Source organism: Ictidomys tridecemlineatus, chromosome 11, assembly GCF_052094955.1.
Source record: "Ictidomys tridecemlineatus isolate mIctTri1 chromosome 11, mIctTri1.hap1, whole genome shotgun sequence".
Lineage (NCBI taxonomy): Eukaryota > Metazoa > Chordata > Mammalia > Rodentia > Sciuridae > Ictidomys > Ictidomys tridecemlineatus.
This window is the reverse complement of record NC_135487.1, coordinates 106,323,015-106,338,089: the sequence shown is the minus strand read 5'-3', so window position 1 is coordinate 106,338,089 and position 15,075 is coordinate 106,323,015. Positions and strand designations below refer to the sequence as shown.

Here is a 15,075-nt window from a genome sequence, read left to right as displayed (position 1 = left end):
TGTCTCACAGTAGTTTATACCTTCATCTTGACCCCAAAAAATTCAATTCCTCTTCCACATGACTATGTTCCCAAATTGTGAAGAATCCTTATGAGTTTTCCATCTATTTATTTAGCAGAAGTTTTTAACATCAAAACTGAGAAAGGGAGGGCAAAAGAGTGAATTCCAGAAGAATAAAGCTGAAAAGTTTCTGCACTGTCCTTAGAGTATTAATATAGAGCCTTAATATGTTAATTTAAACTATAATAGGTCCCTGGCTCATATCACCAATTCCAAATACTCTTCCAATCTCCCAAAGTGAATTAAGAAATCCCTACCAACCAGTTTCTCTGCTCCTCCTTCACAAAACAATCTACTGGAAAAGTTGCCTCTGTTGCTTATCTCTACTTTCTCACTTCAACCCCAAACAGACTTTTGGCCTCACCTCTTCAATGAAACAGCTCTGCTCAAGGTCATCAAATATTCCTATTGTTTTAAAATAACCAATAGGTGAACTTCTCTCACTGTACTTTTTTACTTTTAATTATCTTCCATTGTCCTTCAATCCAATTTATTACTTCTTCTTCACCTAAATGAATCACAGGTTCCTACATCACTGCTTACACCATTTCAGTATCTTTTTCCTACACCAGACTTCTAAAATCTAGTGTGCCCAGGGCTCTATTCTTGGTCCTACTGTCTTTTCAATTTATCCTTATTTCCTGGTGATCCCATGAGAACCAAAGCTTCAAATACCATATATGTGCTGATGACTCTCAAACTGCAATCTCAAGCTTAGCCCTCTCTCCAGAGCTATAGATTCCTATATACACCACTACCCCAAATCTCTAACAGAATAGACAAAAATTCAATCCTTGGGAATGTCATAAGGATCCAATGGAGTGGAGCTGTATTTTTAAGCAATTATATTTTTAAGGATTAATATTTAATAATTTTTTATTATTTTTTAGATCTTTCAAAGAGTAAATAAAAATTTAACATATGTTTAAATAGAAAAACTTGCTGTGCTTAGTGGTGCATGCTTATAATCCCAGAAACTCTGGAGGCTGAGGTAGGGGGATCCCAAGTTCAAAGCCAGCCTCAACAACCTGGCAACATCCTGTCTCAAAAGAAAAAAGGGCTAGGGATGTAGTCTACTTGTAAAGCACTCGGAATTCAATCCCCAGTACCACGCACATATACTCATACACACAGAGAAAGAGAGAACGAGAAAAGGAAGGAAGGAAGGAAGGAAGGAAGGAAGGAAGGAAGGAAGGAAGGAAGGAAGGAAGGAAGGAAGGAAGGAAGGAAGGAAGGAAGGGAGAAAAGAAAAATATTTTTAATTTGCAATCATCATGAGTTTATTGGACTCTTTTTTAAATCTATAAGACATATCATGGGGTTGCAGTGATCTTATTTTTTCTATATCTGGAAATCTTTCTAGTTCATCATCCTGAAATTATTTCATCATTATATAGCCTTTATTTGCAATTATATTTAAAAACTCTAATAAGAGAATAGAAGAATGGAATTGTCCAAAAGAAAATTATTACTATATCATCCTTACATTTTCTTATTGTTTTACCCAAAGCATTGCCTCCTCTTTTTAAAATAAGCCTGAAGGCATCATTCCTATATTTCTGAAGATTTCAGTGAACACAGTTGAGAACTCAAAATATTTAATTTTCTACCCATAATGTCACAGAGAAGAAAGCTGGTAACAGAAAGACATTTCATAATTCCTGGATAAGAAGCAGGTAGTGGTCAAATTTCAGATTATGGATCTTCAGATGATGAAATTCTAGATGAATTTCCTCAAACTTAAAAAGTAATAAATGGACAACATATATTTTAAAGACAAAAAGAAAATGTGGTATTCTTAGCCAGTTAGTCATTCAATAAGAAACTCCACCATGAAATATGTTTTGAGAACCTAGACCAATTCATTTAGTTACAAATCTTGTCATGATGTCTGTACAGCAAAATTCACTTGATAAAGTTCATATGTGGAAAATTCTAAGGGAAGGTTATCTGTACAAAGGCATACAGAACAAAACAGATGATGTAAAAATAAAATGTATCATTATAATAGTTTATAAATCTAAAACACAAAAACATTTTTCATAGCAATCATTCATTCTTCAACAAAATCACTAGGCATCAAAGTTTTCAAAAGCATTGCCTTTTGACAATAAAAATTTAAGAACCAGAAGTACTGATAAAATGAGAACCTATTAGAAATATATTTTAAGTCTGGAAATCAGTGTTTGTTAGGATAAATGAGAACCTATTAGATATATTTTAAATTTGGATATCAGTTTTTGTAGGATATCAGGCTTGTGCAGGGCCATTGATGGGCAGTTAGTTATAGTCAATGGACTTTCCCATTTTTGAATTATGTATTTGCCTTCAAAACCAGGGAAAAACAGAATAAAAAAATATGTTTGCTATATTTAAATTATTAAAAATTTCTAACAAAGTAGTTTTTATTATTCCTGTATACTTACTTCTATAAATTATTTGTAAAATAAAAAATATAAAAATTGAAAGTGAAAAAGTTACAATGGACTTAGATGGTAAATGATGGGGGCTGTTTATCTTGCTGTACTGGAGGTTAATTCAGCCAACACAGAGCTTTCTCAATCTCCACCTCCAACCATGAGATTTGACAATTTCAGCAAATGGCACCACACCACCTTTGGGCACCTTCTTACGGGTCAAAAAACCAAGGTAATCTTTGACTCAAGTCTTTAATACCAGCTAAATTCTACTGGCTTTACCCACCAAATACACCCTGAATCTGCCTTGCCTTGCCACCACTTGGACCCAAGCAATCAGCACATGCAACAATAGTGCCCTACCTATTTCTTCTACTGCCACTTTTGCCTTCCTCTTCCACATAGCCCATGAATGGCTGGCTCACTTTGTGAGGGATGGAGGGTAGGAACTCTCTAAAGGTTTTCTATTATATTTTTTTGGAGAGTTCTATATCATTTTATTGTATATGTAAATTTGTATAACCACAAGCACAAACAGTACACGAAACTGTTCATAACCCCAAAGATGTCTTTCATCTACCCTTCAGAGTCCTAGCCTTACACCTCTCACTCCTAATCTATGGCAACCATCAATTTGTCTTCTTCTTCTTCTTCTTTTTTTAGTTCTAATTCCATCACATTTTGAAAATCCCAACTCCTTTCTGTAGTCCACAAGTTTCTAACTGATCTGGTCCCTGACTACTTCTTACTTCTACCCCTTATCACTCTTTCTCTTTCTGACAGTTCTTTAGTCACACTGGCCTCTTTTCTTTCCTTAAACATACTAAGTTTATTGTCACTTTGTAGTCCTTTCTGCTAGGAATGCTCTGATAGCAGATTCTTAAGACTTCTTCCTTCTCATCTTTTCGGGTCTCAATTCAAATGTCACATCTTCAGTGAAACTTTTTCTGACTCCAGCTAAAGAGCTCTTGCTATAACCCATGCCATTCACAATCAACTAATACCTATTTACTTCCTCCATATTCATCAATAGTATCTTACCAATAATTAAAAATTACTTACATATAATTTATCTTTTCTAGCCACTCTACAAGATGGTTTCTTAAGGACAGAAACCATCTTGAATACCACTGCATTTCCACCACTGAGAACAAGGACTAGCAATTAATAGGTATTTGATAAATACTGGCACTTAATTGACAAAAGGGAGTCCATGAAAAGTATCATATACTCCTTGCTGAGGATAAGAGAAGTGTTACAAGGTAGGACATGATCTCCACGCCTACACTTAATTCAGTATTCCTTACTGAATAAGGAATAGGAATGTGTGTATATCGATAGATTATTGTCATAGAGCCTCAGATTCAAATATTGGTATTAATATGTTTAATCTGTCAAAGTCAAATAGGAAATTGAAGATGTGTGGACGGATGGTAGTGGGAGGGAGGAGGGAAGGGGGGAGAAAGAGAGGGGGGAGAGAAGGAGACAGAGAGTGAGAGAGAGAGAGAGAGAGAGAAAAGAGAGGAAATATGATGTCTTTGCCCTCCTCCAAATTTCTTTCCCCAAACAAAAGCCTTTTTACAAATATCAAGCAAAGGAAAAGTTGCCAAATTTCAATCTCTTTCAACATTCATTTTGGTTTAGTTCCACTGAAGAAATATGGCTCAGAACATTTAGGGGCAAGCCAGGTTCTTTCCCTTCCCACGACTGCACACTACCCAGTAAACTTTCCAGCAAATACAATCCAATAAATGCAAGGGAGCTCAGAAAGTCTGAGGACAAATTAGTTTAAAAAACTTCTGTACTATCAGAGAAACAACCTACATACACAGTTGTGCTCTGCTGATTATGAATGAAGTGTTACTGACATCGCTATTTAAAAAATGCTCAAACAGATAACTAAAATACCTAGGCATTTTATTGCCTGAAAATATCTAAGACACTTCTTTTGAATCTCTGACGGAAAAGCAATGTAAAACAATAATCCTATGAAACATACTCATAAAAAGTAATGCATTGATTGAAACTCATCAATGGCACCAGCATTCTATGCTTCTGAAAGATTAGTCAAACAAGAGCTAATATTAAGTACAAGCAAAACAAAATTATCTATATCCTGAAAGTACAGATAGATAAAACTTATAACATCTCAAATCAAACTACCAATAGTATCTCAAAACTTAAGACCATAAAATAACTACATTTTAGATGAAGAACATCCTCCTCACTTTTTAGTAAAAACACATTAAACCCATTGTTCCATTGTCCTATATATAGGATGCCTATAAAAACTTAAATTGATAATATTGTAAAATGGTCATACTTACAGTTTCAATGAAAACCCAATCAAAATACCAATGACAGGGCTGGGTTTGTAGCTCAGTGATAGAGTGCTCTCCTCGCATGTGAAAGGCACTAGGTTTGATCCTCAGCACCACATTAAAAAATTAAAATAAAATAAAGGCACTGTGTCCATCTATATCTTAAAAAATATTTTAATAAAATACCAAAGACATTCTTCACAGAACTAGGTTAATTAAAAAAAAAAAAGTCAAATTCATTTGTAAGAACAAAAGACCCAGAATAGCCAAAGTACTTATAAGCCAAAAAAGAAAAAATCAGTGCTGGAGACATCACAATACCTGATCTCAAATTATACTACAGAAGTATAGTAACAAAACCTGAATGGTATTGGCATAAAAGCAGACACATAGACCAATGGTACAGAATAGAAGACGCAGAGGAAAACCCATACAAATACAGTCATCTGATCCTTGAAAGATGCCAAAAACATACAATGGAGAAGAGACAGCCTTTAAAACAAATGGTGTAAAAAAACACCGGTTTTCCATTAAGTAGAAAAATGAGACTAACTCATACACTGCTGGTGAGACTACAAATTGGTGCAGCCAATATGGAAAGCAGTATGGAGATTCCTTGGAAAATTGGGAATGGCACCACCATTTGACCCAGCTATCCCTCCCCTAGGTCTATACCCAAAGGACTTACTCAGCAATAAAAGAGAAAAAAATCATGGCATTTGCAGGCAAATGGATGGAGTTAGAGAAGATAATGCTAAGTGAAGTTAGCCAATCCCAAAAAACCAAATGCTGAATGTTTTCTCTGATATAAGGAGGCTGATTCATAGTGGGGTAGGGAGGGGGAGCATGGGAGGGATAGAGGAACTCTAAATAGGATAGAGGGGTAGGAGGGGGAAGGGAGGGGACATAGGGTTACAAATGATGGTGGAATGTGATGAACATCATTATCCAAAGTACATGTATGAAGACGTGAATTGGTGTGAATATATTTTGTATACAACCAGAAATATGAAAAACGTGTGCTCTATATGTGTAATATGAATTGTAATTCATTCTGCTGTCATATATAAATTAATAATAATAATAATAAAAGAAAAAGAAAAATGAGACTAGATCCCTATCTCTCACCCTGTACAAAAGCTAACTCAAAAGGGATCAAATACTTACAAATTAGACCAGAAACTATGCAATTCCTAAAAGAAAATATAGGGTCAACACTACCAACATATTGATGCAGGCAATGATTTTCTCAATAGGACCTGTAAAGCTCAGGAAATAATGCCAAGAGTCAATAGATGGGATGATATCAAATTAAAAAGCTCTGCACACCAAAGAAATGAGAATATTAAGAGAGAACCTACAGAATGGGAGAAAATCTTTGCTAGCTGTTTTTCTGATAGAGCATTAATATCCAGAATATACAAAGAACTCAAAAAACTTAGCACACACACAAAATCTCTCAATCCAATTAATAAGTGGGCAAATGAACTAAACAGACACTTCTCAAAAAAAAAGAAATACAATGGCCAACAAATATATGAAAAAATATTCAACATCGTTAGGTAAATGCAAGTCAAAACTACACTGAGATTTCATTGTATTCTGATTAGAATGGCAGCCATCAAGAATATAAATATAGTAAGTGCTGAAGAGGATGTAGAGAAAATGTACATTTTTATACTCTGGTGGGGTCGTAAATTAATACAATCACTATAAAAATCAGTATAAAGACTAGGAATGGAACCACCATAAGACCCAGCTATACCATTCCTCAGTATTTATCCTGAAGGACTGAAGTCGGGTGACTATAGCAATACATAAATAACCAAGTTTATCACAGCACGGTTCACAATAGACAAACTATGGAACCTGCCTAGATGTCTGCTAGTAGATGAATGGATAAAGAAAATGTGGTATATATACACAATGGAGTTTTATTCAGCAATAAAGAAGGATGACATCATGTCATTTGCAGGAAAACAGATGGAACTAGAGACCATTATATTAAACAAAATAAGCCAAACACAGAAAAACAAAGGGTCATATGTTTTCTCTCACGTGTGGGAGCTAAAGAGGAAAATGAAAGGGGCATCTCATGAAATGGGGGGGCATTCATGAAAATAAAAGGGATATCAGTACAGTAGAGGAAAGGGACAGGGGGAAGGAAAGGGGAAATGCTGGGGAGTATTAGCCAAATTACATTGTCATATTGTGTAATGTACAAATATGCCATGATGAATCTCACCACTATGTACAACTGTAATGTATCAACAAAAAAGTACAGGAAAAAAACCCTAAGCTGAGCAATTTTATAGGTGTCCTATAAAATTTTATAGATGTTTATAGGTGTCCTATATGTAGGATGATGGGACACAATGGGTTAAGGAAAAGAGGACCCAAAAGAACAAGAGCTATGTCATCTGCATCAAAGTTTTCTAAATCCATCCAGACATAGCAAAAACATTGCTATTTGCAAAATGTAATAATTCAAATTCTATTTTTCCTTACATTTTACCTACAAAATATAGTATGTCAATTTCTATATTATTCTTACATTTATAATTTGAAAACTTTCTAGGGCATAAACTCCATTAAACTCCTTATTAGACAAAAGAAAAGCATGTTCAGATTCCTACTCTAGTTACATCTGGTCATTCTTTGTCATTTGAAACTGGTTGTTTTTTTTTTTCATCCAACCCAGCTTCCGGGATAAATTCTAGTCCCTGTATTGCCACCACCCTTTTCTTAGTATTAACCACTTTCTTGCCAAAATGGGTTGCAGAGATATAGGAATATTTTAAAAGGATTAGGACTAAAAGTAATAAAGAAACTAGTGATGGCCATTTACAAGGGAAATAAAAGGAGAGTTTTCTCAGTTTCTCAAAAACCACAAAGGGTTCAAAGTTAAGGGTTGTTAGAATTTGAGAGCAAAAATGAACTTTTGGGATCAGTCTACCAACCTCATTTTGCCAACAAGGAAACAGAAAGCATTCATACCAAATTAATTCCCCACTTATCAATTCCTCAAAATTCCGTGTTCTGGATGAAGAATATCCACTAGCAATACAAAGAACAGCAATTTTCATTTATTTGTTTCTATTCAGTGACTTTGACTTGAGCTCAATTTACATGCAATTCAAATCAAAGCATTTCATTCATTCTGCAAATATATATTGAATACCTGCTGTGCACCAGGCTCCAAGAAAACAAATGGGGTAGAAGGAAATACAAAATATCCTGCCCTCATTGAGCTTACTTACTAGAAAGAGAAAAAGATGAACAATCAAGGAGAGGAAAGGACAGTAAACAAAATACATAAGCAATAAGTATAACATAGTATGTTTAAAATGGTAAGCACAATGAACAAAAGGCAGAAACGTAGAGTAGGTGGGGCCTGGTGGTGACTTTTAATAAGATAGTCTAGGAAGGTCCCCCTGAGAAGGCAACATGTAAGTAAAGATATGGAGGAGGTAATGGAACAAGCCATGTAGACATACAGGGGAAAATATTACAGGGACCGCAACAGAATGGCCAAGGACCCTGAAGCGGAGGCCTGCCTGGCATGCCAAGGAAAGCAATGCAGATGAGTGTCTTCAGGTAAGCACTGATCTGCTGCTTTTTGTCACTACAGATTAAATTGAAGTTTCTAGACTTTTACATATATAGAACATTCTAGTAAGAAGTCTTTAGTCTTTGGCATCTTTCATTCAACATAGTTATTTTGAAATGCACTTACATTGTTTTACATTGTTTGTGTATCAATGGTTCATTTCTTTTTACTGTTGAGTAGTAGTATATGCTTGAATATTGAAAGCAGGAGAGGCTCTGATGCCCCCACCAAGGTTTCCCACTTAACAAAAGCTGCTTTCAAAAAAGTATTCCCAACAATGACCAGGTTCCAGAGCTGCTGATGCCTAAGCTTTCCCTGCAATCCCGTCATATGCAAGGAAATTTAACTGACAAGACTCCTGAAGTGGTGGTAGTGAGCACCTCTACCATCTTTTACAACACAGTACAAATGGATCCAATGAGCACTGAGCAGATCACAGTGCAAAATGCAAATTTCTGTGTAGGAGCAAAGAGCTGAAAACATTTGTGCAGACATACTGGGATCATGTTCAAAAGCTGACTGTGTGCCTGCTCAAGCCCACCCTTTTTTGTCATATAGGCTTTATTCCTTAAGTCCTGGGAAAGCAGTCCAAAGACCCTATGCCATTTGCTCTTTCTTGTCTTACAGCATAAGCCCTTAAAAACCTCATTTAGATGGTATTGTTTGCTTATCTTTTAGAGATTTCTATCTCAAATTGAGCAAAAGAACCCAAGGTTGATGATGCTAAGAGCTGGTAACACTAAAAGCTGGGAACTGACAATACAATTTTTTTAAAGCCATTCGCATGTTAAAGAGACATTTTGGATGTTTCCAATTTGGGGCTACTGTGGATAAAACTGATATGAACATACATGTACAAGTCTTTGAATACACATGTTTTCATTTCTCTTGGGTAAATATCTAGGAATGAATTGGCTGGACTGACCAGTAGGTACACCTTTAACTTTTTACATTTCCATCAGTAGTGTAGACGGTTCCACATCCTATTTAACACTAGTATAATCAAGTTTTTAAACTTTAGACAATTTAACTCTGTTTCAGTGAGCTTTTAACTCTGAAGGGTATATGGAAAGCAGTAGCTCATGAGTTTTTAATTTATTTGCCTAATAATAATACAGATTTTTTCCATGCATTTATTGGCCATTTGGTTTATCTTCTAGCTTATGAAGCTAATCACTTTTGGGTAGGGAGTGGAATTGAAACCAGGGGCACTTAACCACTGAGCCATATTGCCCAGCTCTTTTTTACATTTTAGAGACAGGGTCTCACTGAGTTGCTTAGGGCCTTGTTAATTTGCTGAGGCTGGCTTTGAACTTGCAATCCTCCTGCCTCAGCTTCCTAAACTGCTGGGATTACACGGCAAAGCTAATCACTTTTTAAGTTCCTTTTTAGAAGCTCATATTGACTTCTTTTATACAATGGAATCTATTTCTGGGTTTATTCAAATGTATTTGTTCTTCTGAATTACATTATTCAAATTGTTGCTTTACAAAACCTGATACTTGGTAAAACTCTTTTCTCCTAATTATCATTCACTGAAAATCTTGTCTTAGTTTTTATCTTATATTTGCTCTTCTAAATAGATAAACTTTTTGGTCAAATTTCAAAAGAAATATTTTCAGTATTTTGACACAGTGAATGTATTAAGCAATTTGAAAGCATTTACATATTTAGTCTTTCATCTCATTCAGAATCATATATGGCTTATTCATTTAAATTTTCTTTTGTACTTTTCAGTAGAAGTTTATAATTTTCTTCATTTACTTGTCATATTTTCTTCATTAAGGTGTTCACTGATGCTATCACAAATAGAACATTCTTCATTATATTTGCTCATTTGTTGAGCTACAGAAAAATCACCAACCTCTTAATATTAATTCCTACCTATTCTTATTAATTCTAACTTTTTTCTTTATCTCTTTGATTTCTAGATATAACTATTCTGCCTGCAAATAAATGAGTATATCTCTATTTTTCCCAAAAGTCTGGTTTCTAATTTGTTAAGTTTTATCACATTAACCAGATTTTCCAAAACATGGCAATCTAAGATGACATTTCAGTGAGCTTTTTTATTCCATTCCATTTCACAGAAATGTCTTTTCATCACATAGCATGATATTGACTATTGGTTTTAATTTGTTGTTTAACTAAAGCCTTTGTCTTTACTATTAAAGACTTAATGAAGAAGGAGAATTTGCCAGATGCAGTGGCAAAAATCCCAGCTACTCAGTAGGAGACTAAAGGCCAGTCTGGAAAACACAGTGAGACCCCACCTTAAAAAAAATAAATATTTTGAGTTTTATCAAACTTTTTATCATGTTGATTAAGATGACCATATGATTTTTTATTTCTGAAATAAAATCCATCCACACTGTTTTAATCAACTGATAAATTCTGATTATGGCATATTATTCTTTATTATCCTGTTGAATCTCATTTGCTAACATTTTATATTGGCTTTTTCCATCCATGTCATGACTGAGCTAGGTCTATAACACTACTTTTTGATGCTCTGTTAAACTTGAAATTAGGAAAAATGAACTGGACAGTTTACCATATTTATATAGGTATGCTATATAACAGTTTAATTTAGAAAATTACTTCCTAAAATGCTTGGAAGAAATATGTTCAAACCCCCCCCCCGCCACCTCTTTTTTTTTAAAAAAAAAAAAAAGAGAATGGATTTGAAATTCTCATAATTAAAGAAGAAATAAAAATGCTATTTGACTATGTCAATATTTATTCACTGGATAAGTATTTATTCATTACCTCTCTATATGCCTAAGCACCATAGTTCCAAGGGAGAACAAAACAACCTTCAACAATACCCTTGAAGTGAGTATTATCTGGTTAGAGAGAAAGAGACCTAAGTAACCAGAAGTAATTGTTAACAGTGTTAAAGGAAGGAAAAATATGTGGAGCTGTGAGAACACAGGACATAGAGACCCACACCTAATCTGTGAAAATTAAGAATCAGTTTCCCTGTGGACATGATATTTGAGCTGAAATCTCAGGATAAATAGAAATTAACCTTTCAAAATAGGGTTACAACACTCCAGGCAAAACAAACAGCATGTGCAAAGGGCCTGGTGTGAAAAAGAACAGAAAAGACAAGCAGTTGGAGGGCAAAAGCTAAAGGGAAAAGGCACCAAGTAGAAGGCAGAGAGGTCACAGCACAGAGGATCTGAAGATGTGCTGAAAGTTACAATGCAAAGGAAATTTCAAACAGAGGGGGAGCACAATCAGATTCTTCTACTTCTCTAGCCAATTTTCATATTTTCTGGCATATTCTAATTTCATCAAAATTTCCTAATACATTGCCTCAAAACTGTATAGCACACTCCCAAACTTTTAAGAATCTCTCCCAACTTGTAGTATTCCTCTCTGGCTTTCTAACTCATTTTGCCCTTTTCTCCTCGATTTAGATCGCTACAAGTTTTTGTATTTTATTGGAATTTTTCAGCAAGTCCATGCTCATATTTATCCCACTGTTTTTCTGTTTTCTAACCAATTTCTATCATTTTTATTATTTCTTCCACTTTGCTTTTTTTTTTTTTTTTTAAAGAGAGAGTGAGAGACGAGAGCGAGAGAGAGAATTTTTAGTATTTATTTTTTAGTTCTCGGCGGACACAACATCTTTGTTGGTATGTGGTGCTGAGGATCGAACCCGGGCCGCACACATGCCAGGCATGGCGCGCTACCGCTTGAGCCACATCCCCAGCCCTCTTCCACTTTGCTTTTATTTCCACCTTGACCCAGGATTTATCTTTTCATGAACAAGAGGTAAAGCCCAGAACAACGGCAACATTTCCAGACCACATGTGCCTTCCCTGGTTCCACTACTTCTTACCTATTTCTGTACCTATTTTCCAATATTGCACATCCCAGATTCACCCACAGGGCACATTTTCAACCTCACATTCTTCTTTCTCAAGGTTGATAAGGACGATAATGGCCATCACTTATTATTTACTATACACGAGGCACTGCTATAAAAACTTTACTTGAATTAATTTATTTAATTTTTATAGAAATTCTGTGTGATAGATATTAAGCCCTATTTTATAATGACGTTAAGTAATTTGCCCAAGGTCAGACAGCTACTAAGTGAAATGATACATGTGTGTGCTAGACAAATTTGTTAATCTAACTCTAGAGCCTAAACTACATTGCCTTCTGGCTAAAAAGTAGTTACCAACTTCCTATTCTTTTATTTTTAATAATATTTTTAGTTGTAGGTGAATACAATACTTTTATTTATTTATTTTTATGTGGTGCCGAGGATGGAACCCAGCGCCTCACATGTGCTAGGAAAGCACTCTACCAGTGAGCTATAGCCCCAGCCCACCAACTTTCTATTCTTAAGGAATTGAGTCAGGCTGAAGGTGAGACTCAACTACCCCCACAAGGAAGAAGAACCGGAAACCTAATTAAAAATATATATATATTCATCCTAAATAACAACTACAAAACCATTTTAGTTTTGTTGTTAATTTATAATTCTACTCAGAATTTATCTACATGTACAGTTTTCATACTGTCTGTCAATTTGGGAGTTCTAGAGAGATTTGAAAACAAGGTAGTATATACTGGTTTTAGAGTACAATGTTTAAAACAGAGAATGAGTCAACATTATTGTATTATTTTGCATACACCATTTCCTTCTGATCCCTTGTTGTACATTGGACCCTGAAGTGAGTGCTAACATTTCCCACAAAGGCAGGGTGGTGGTAAAGAGATGAAAAGCATGGTAAGTGCACAAGCTCTGAAATCAGATTCTCTTCTCCTACTAATGAATAAATTTAGTTCTTTAACAAACTGCCTCACCAAATATTATTGTTAAAGGCCTTAACCATAAAGGTCTATCATAGCTAATTATCCCTAATGAAAATACAGGCATCAGCAAAATCAAACAACAGAAACTCCCCAAATGACTCGGTCTCCACTGTACATTTCCTCTATAAAACACACAGCTATCCACAGAAACCTAAATGCTTAAGTTGAATAGACTATTTCATTAGCAGTATGTCTTTACATTCTGTTTTCCCAAGTTACAATATATGTTTGTGTTCATTCTCATCACTTTTAAGCCACTGTGTGATTATATAATTTACTATTTAATTAAATATTGTGAAATACGTGTATTTAAAAGGGTGTTTCTATGAAAACTAAGATAAATGTTTTGGGAAAGGTAAAACCTAAAAATTGGAAATGAGAAATTATTGTTAAAAATCAGCCAAGTATGGTGGTACCCACTGTAATTCGAGCTCCTTGGGAGGCTGAGACAGGAAGATCTCAAGTTCAAGACCAGTCAGGGCAACTTAGTGAGATTCTGTCTAAAAATAAAAAATCTAAAAATCAAGTAGGATTCCATACTCAGTTTGCTTTGTAAATGTCTGTCCTTTATGCAAAATGAACCCAAAAGTAGTAAATAAGCATAGTAGGTTGTGAGGAAAGATGATTGTGGTCTATAGTCAATGTATAATGATTTACATTAAAAATCAAATGTTTTGGGGGGCTGGGGATGTGGCTCAAGCGGTAGCGCGCTCGCCTGGCATGCGTGCGGCCCGGGTTCAATCCTCAGCACCACATACAAACAAAGATGTTGTGTCCGCCAAAAACTAAAAAATAAATATTAAAAAATTCTCTCTCTCTCTCTCCCTCTCTCTCTCACACACACTCTCTTTAAAAAAATCAAATGTTTATAGAATGTGTTTATTAATATTTGTAATTCTCTACCTTACCTAACATTTTCAATTAATCAGTCAATTTTGTTGGCCCTACACATAGATATGTATAAGATAGGACTGGGTGATATGCCTTTCTATAAGACCCTATAATTTATAGTTGCATATGCTTACATATGTATACTGTAAGAACCTGACCTTTACATGCAAGGTAAAATGTACCCATTGTTGATCAACTATAGATTCCTCTTTTCATTGCTTGATAATGAATAATCAAAGTCAGACTTCCTGTCATATTGCTTTGGGGATAGTGATAGAGAAAACTTTTCATTTCCCTGAGTAAAATTCAATGAATCTTTGTAAACTTGGGTTTCCCTTTGTCCTGCTTTCCTTGTTTTTCCCTCAATTTATTTAAACCCCTTTACATTTTGGTCTGTCACACACATTAGATGTCATTTAGTTCTATTCAAATCAACAGAGACAAAAATATACAGAAAATACTATGCTTTCAACTCTCCTTTTCTCACTATAAAATATTATTAAAGCAGTTGATTCAGATACTTTCCTGGATCACAAGTCACTGTATAAGATTTTGGTGTGTGCTTAAAAAATAGAGGGAATATAAAACATTTGTACTTCCTTAACAGTATATGAAAAGAAGTCCAGTAATGAAAAAAAATTAAAACTTCAGGGAATAATGAGTTCCCCCTTCCCTCTGTGTGCACTTAAAATTAACACAACGGGGGTGGGGGGGAGCAGGGGGGGGGGGCTGGGGTTGGGGCTCAGCAGTAGTGCCCTTGCCTGGAATGTGTGAGGCACTGGGTTAGATTCTCAGCACCACATGAAAACAAATAAAATAAAGGTCCATCAACAACTAAAATAAAACTAAAGAATAAAAAAAAAAAAAAAAAACTTAACACATCAAGCTGGGCATCGGGGCACACACCTGTAACACCATCAGCTTGGAAGGCTGAGATAGG

General features: G+C 35.1%; 1 protein-coding gene across 5 annotated transcripts in view; it reads right to left on the bottom strand.

Moving 5' to 3' along the window:
• Nucleotides 1-15,075, bottom strand: part of Magi3 (membrane associated guanylate kinase, WW and PDZ domain containing 3) — a 237,787-nt gene that overhangs the window by 162,740 nt on the left and 59,972 nt on the right. The window lies entirely within an intron of this gene.